Below are 6,074 nucleotides of genomic sequence, written 5' to 3' on the forward strand. Positions count from 1 at the left end.
TGTGTGCCATTGTTCCCACAGAATAAAAATGACAATAAAGGTTATCTTATCTTATCTAATCTGGACATTACAGACAAAGCACAACTCAAAACCATTTAAGTGCCAAAGAGATGGGTTGTTCATAAAGGCTGAGCAGAAATGCAGATCTTGTTCCTGTTGATGAATTTAATTGAGTTAAACCCTAAAAAAACAATTTTATCAGGTGTTAAATTCATTAGATGTGTAGAACCTCAGAAGAATGAACAGATTATTAATAAAAGTTGTAGATATCTCCTAAATATAGATGCTCTGTTGCCCTGGGCAAAGCTTTTCTCTAGTGAGCCAAGAGTATTATGGCTGACATATTTACAAACCTGATTATACAGTATCAAATGTGTCTGCCAAAATTTCTTTCTGAATGTATGAAATAACTACTCTTGTTCTGCAAATAGGCAAGATAGCAGCCTCATAGAGGGCAATTATTGCTACATGTAAGAAAAACTCAGTAGTACCAGATTATAGTGATAACTTTCTCTTGCTATCATAAAGTTTTGTATTTATTGGCTTGGATCCAGGTGGCTTTATCACTTCCTCCTTCACCAGCAGCCTTCTGTGCCAGAATCCTCTAGTACAGCATGAAAGGTAATCTGAGGATATAGACGTTGCCTGCTCACTGTGTCATGCTAGCTTCACTGAAGGATATTACATATACTGGAAGCTGTGCCAGGCTGATCGAAATGCTTGTTTGCAGTTTCTAGTTGGGAAGTATTCTTCAAATCCTGGATTGTGAGCAGATTGGGACTCTGCTCACTGTCACTTATGACCTAATCCTCTCCCATTTGGATTCTGTAAATGTGTTCTACATGGGCTGCCACTGAAGAATATCCAGAAGTTTAAGCTGGTACAAAATGCAGTAGTGCAGCAGTTATGTGTGCCCTTAGAACAGCATGTCTCGCACCTCTGCTGCACAAGCTACATTTTGCCAGGCTGTGAGGTTTCAACTTTGCTTCTGGGTGCAATTCAAGGTGCTGGTTTTAATTTTTAAAGCCCTTTATAACTCAGGACTGGGTTATCTGGCCTCTCCCTGTTTATAACTGCCTGCCCTACCAGATCTAGCAGAAAAAGCATGCTGCGGATTCCATCTGTCAAGGAACTATACTTAGCAGGCTCCAGGAGTTGGGCCTTCTCTGCCATGGTGCCCGCCTTATGCAATCTTCTCCTCCCAGAAATGAGGTTAGCTCCATCCCTCTTAACATTCTCCCAAGACCTGGCTTTGCCATGAAGCCTGAGGGTCCCACGGGACCAGGGATCTCTTGCAATGGCTCCCTTATTGTGGCTAATGTCATCCTTTCTTGCTCTTGTGGTTTTTTTAAATAGTTTTCTTTGTACTAAGAAGGGTTTTTATATATTTATTAATTATATTTTCTTTTTTAATTAGCTGTTGTATGCCACCCAGAATTATACTCTGTGAAGTGGACATAATACAAATGTGAGAAATACATAAAAATAAAATAAAAATGCACATAATTAGGAATGAAAAACAATGCAAATCAAGCAAGAGTTCAATTTAATTGAGACTGTATCAGCATCAAGATGACCTCGACTGACTTCAGAGAACTAGGCAAGATTGGCACAGATTTTAACTGGATAGAGAGCATGAAAAGTTTCTAAGTTTGTAAGCAAGATTGGGAAGTAGGAGAAAGCCTACTGCAAGACATTGCTGTCTTTTTCAAGATGGATATTTCACTGGGTTATTTTAATGTTCAACAAGCTGGACGCAAATTTTGGTGTCCCACCAAAGATTCTTTCTAAAGCTGAATGTTCATGAGAGAGTATACTCTGTATCGTGGTAGACTTTGAACCTTGGAAATTGATCAGTTAAATTTGCTTGAATCTGGAATAGTCCTTTGGATTATAAACTATGTTTCAAGCTTTCTCTTCCCCAAACAGATCAAAGTTCAATGGTATAATTTGGATCATGTAAGTGGTAAGGAATAAGTAACTATGCTTGGCTCAAAAAGCCATATTTATTCTCCTTTTCTTGGGCTAAATCAGGGGTAGGCAACCTTGGCTCTTTTATGACTCGTGGACTTCAACTCCCAGAATTCCTGAGCCAGCCATGCTGGCTCAGGAATTCTGGGAGTTGAAGTCCACGAGTCATAAAAGAGCCAAGGTTGCCTACCCCTGGGCTAAATAGATAAAACATGAAGGACAGAAGTCTCTGAATCAAATTGGAAAGAGCTGGAATACTTGGAGAAGGTAAATACAAGTGATAACATGGAAGCCCGGAGAAAGGGGAGGCGACCAACCCATTCCTTAGCATTCTCTCCCTGCCCCATTTCTGTAGGCATTGCAAATTGCAGAAGAGAGCTTCTTTGATCTCAAGGAGAAATGGAATGGAATGTCCTCCCCTTTTTGCTTCTGCTGCTGTATCCTCCCTCCTCCTGCAGGCTGGGAGTGTGAAATCACAGGAATTGCAAAGGCAGAAGAATGTTGGCATCGAGGTCAGAAAACATGTCTCTTAGGGAGTGGGAGAGGAAGAGGAAAGCTAAGGCAAATCAGAAGAAAATGGGAGATTTCAGGGCTTTGTTTACTCGCCTACCTGGCTTTCCAGAAGAGCAAGCAAGGAAATAACAAGCAGAAAGACATCCTAATAAAATGTCATGGTGCTCATCCAAATGGTGCTCATCCAAATGTTTCAAAAGGTAGCACAATTCTGGAACTACCTGCACCTGTGGAGATCGCAATTGCCTGCTAGGGTTGTACAAAGCATTAAAAAAAAGAGACACTTTGCAGAGCAGAGAAGCACAAACGAAGCATCTCGAAGGCTCCAGCGGTCGGTCCCTTTGAAAGCAGCTTCTGTTTTAGTTAAACAAAGCAGCTGTGCCAGACACTTTTTTTGAATGATTTGGGCAGTTTTCCCCCCCAAAGGTCAAGGCTTGTGCAGCTTGAGAAAAGAGGAAGGAACTCTGAAGGGCCGAAAGGTTATTTTAAATACATAACCTGGATTGAGCAGAGATAAGATTAAGTTTTGGTAGATTTGATGAAGGAACTCTACCCTAAACCTAGGAAAGCTCAGGTATGCAGAATGCTGCTCTTCAGAAAAACTGGAAAAGATACTGCTGGAAATTTGCTCAAGTTTTAAAACTTTAACCAATACTGCCATAAAAGTGTGCTATGTTTGTAGGAATCCTGAGTGAATTGGGTAATTACACAGGTTGATTTGGCGCCAGGCCTTTGTTGCTTTTAGTTTTTTAATCTGTTTATAGTTTTAATATGATTTTATATGTTGTTTTAACTTTTGATTAGGAGCCACCCAGAATGGGGAGTTTCTTACTAATACATGTTAAATTCCTTTCTCTCTACCTCGTTTTTCTAGCCATTGATAAAAGGTACCCCATGTTCTAAAACAGTGGTTCCCAACCTTTTTAATGCCGCAACCCCCAACCAGTCGTAAGTCGAGGACTAAACCGGTCGTAAGTCGAGGACTACCCAACCGGTCGTAAGTCGAGGACTTTCCCTGCCCGGGAGCGCCGCGCATGCGTGGTTCCGCACCCTGCGCCGGCCGAGGCGCAGAGAAGAAGCAGGCCGACCACCAGCTGGCCCAGCCCAAGGGAGGTAAGGCACCCACCGGAAAAGGGGAAAAAAATGGCGGACAAAAAAATGGCGGACAGCCTTGCTTGGTGACCCCCGTGAAATGGTCGATCGACCCCAAATGGGGTCGCGACCCATAAGTTGAGAACCGCTGTTCTAAAATATACTGAATCTTCTTTCTCTTTCATTTTCAATGTCAATCTATCCATTTCTGCACAATCTAAATTTTTTTTTAATTAACTCTTCTTCCGTTGGTAAGAAGACATTTTTCCAATGTTGAGCGAATACAATTCTCTCTGCAGTTAATCCATGTAAAATTAGATATATACACTCTTTCTCATAATTTCCTACAATTATGCCTAACAAAAATAATTCTGGCTTAAAATCTATATGTTTTTTTAGTCATTTTCTCTAACCATATGTATATTCTTGACCAGAATCTTTTGGCTTTGGGGCACGTCCACCAAAGATGGAACCCAGACAATATGTTGCTGATAAAATATTAAGCCTTTGTGATTATAAATTAATAAAAATAAAGAAGATGGGGAGTTTCTATATAAGACTGAAATAAATAGTGTCTGTAAATGACCAAAATTATTCATTGTGTATACACATGGCCTTTTGTTTTAAATAATACTGAGTTCTTTTTCCACTGATGCTGCATGAGAAACAGGGGTTGAAGAAACTGGGAATGGCAACCTCTTTTCACTGTCTGAGCTTCAGGGAGCAAATTTTATTAATTTTGTGCTCTCCAGTTATGAAGCAGAATTTTGTACCATCTCCAATGAATAGGAGCTGTCCTAGTATCATTGAACAGAAGTAGCTACAGTGAATAATAACAATAATAATAATAATAATAATAATAATAATAATAATAATAATAATAATAATAATAATAATAATAATAATAGTAATAATGTTGGAAGGGACCTTGGAGGTCATCAAGTCCAACCCCCTAGCTCAGGCAGGAAACCTTATACCATTTCGGACAAATGGCTGTCCAATTTCTTCTTTAAAACTTCCAGTGTTGGAGCATTCACCGCTTCTGGAGGCAGGTTGTTCCATTGGTTAATTGTTCTAACTGTCAGGAAGTTTCTCCTTAGTTCTAAGTTGCTTCTCTCCTTGATTAGTTTCCATCCGTTGCTTCTTGTCCTGCCTTCAGGCGCTTTCGAGAATAGCTTGACTCCCTCTTCTTCTGAAGATCTCTATGGTCTGATTTATCATCTTCTTTATGAAGCCTCCCAGCCTAGCGGCCTCTAAATGGGCTGGAATTTCTTGCTGATGTCAAGAGAGAGAGAGAGGTCAGATTTTATGGTGCTGGCTGAGTCTTCTTATATTTCTGGCTAAAGGCCATCTATGCCTATTTTTCTGTGGCAGCTGTGCTTGTGCTTCACATTAGAGACAAAGGAGACATTATTCTCCTGAAAAACTCAAATCAGTCTAAAAACCTTCCATTCCTTTCTTTCCCTTAATATCTCCTAGGTGCCACTCCATATGAGTAAACAGACTCTTCATTCAAACCTTAATATATCTTTTGATAATACGATTAATCAAAGATTTTAACCAACCTTTCCTAACTTTTATTCCTTCACCGCGGGATTTTCTATCAATCGTCTCTTGCAAAACAGGAAAGGGTATGAATACATAAAGAAGATGCAACATCTCTTTGGATTGGTAGAAAGGTTTGGATTTCTTTTTTGATATGGTAAATTACATAGTTAACATGTGGTCACTTGTAAGGGCATTAGTTTGAATTTATTTTATACCTGTTTATATTTCACCCAAAGAATCATCCTGAGTACAAGGTAAAAAAATAACATTTGAGGTTCTAGCCTCTCATGGAACTATAATTTCTATGTGCCATGCAATATGATGATGATGATGATGATGATGATGATGATGATGATGATAATAATAATAATAATAATAATAATGATGATGATGATGATGATGATGATGATGATGATGATGATGGTAATAAAGTTGGAAGGGACCTTGGAGGTCATCTAGTCCAACCACCTGCTCAGGCAGGAAACCCTATACCATTTCAAACAAATGGTTGTCCAGTCTCTTCTTAAAAACTTCCAGTGTTGGAGCATTCATATAAGTCTGCAGATATGCCTCAAGTATTTGAATCTTGGCAGAACCAATTTTATTCAGCAGTATCAAATGATCAGGGTCGATTATTGTTCCTGTGTCATACTCCACTATGGATATACACCTATCAAATGGCTGGGTTAAAACATCATGCCAAACTATAATGTGATTTGTTCGCTTTTGGCTTGTGGTACTTTGTGAACTCAGACATTATATTTTATAAATCAATTGTGATTTATATAATAAATATGGTTATATAAAGAATGAAATGATGCAATTTGCAAACCCAATCATTGTTATCTACCCAGTGTTCAAAACTAAGAGTCTTTTAAAAAGAAATGTTAGCCTTGGATTGCCCATACTTCAGCAACATTGTACAATCTTGTATAGATAAGATAATTAAA

Source organism: Protobothrops mucrosquamatus, unplaced genomic scaffold, assembly GCF_001527695.2.
Source record: "Protobothrops mucrosquamatus isolate PMUCROS unplaced genomic scaffold, P.Mucros_1.0 scaffold1527, whole genome shotgun sequence".
NCBI lineage: Eukaryota > Metazoa > Chordata > Lepidosauria > Squamata > Viperidae > Protobothrops > Protobothrops mucrosquamatus.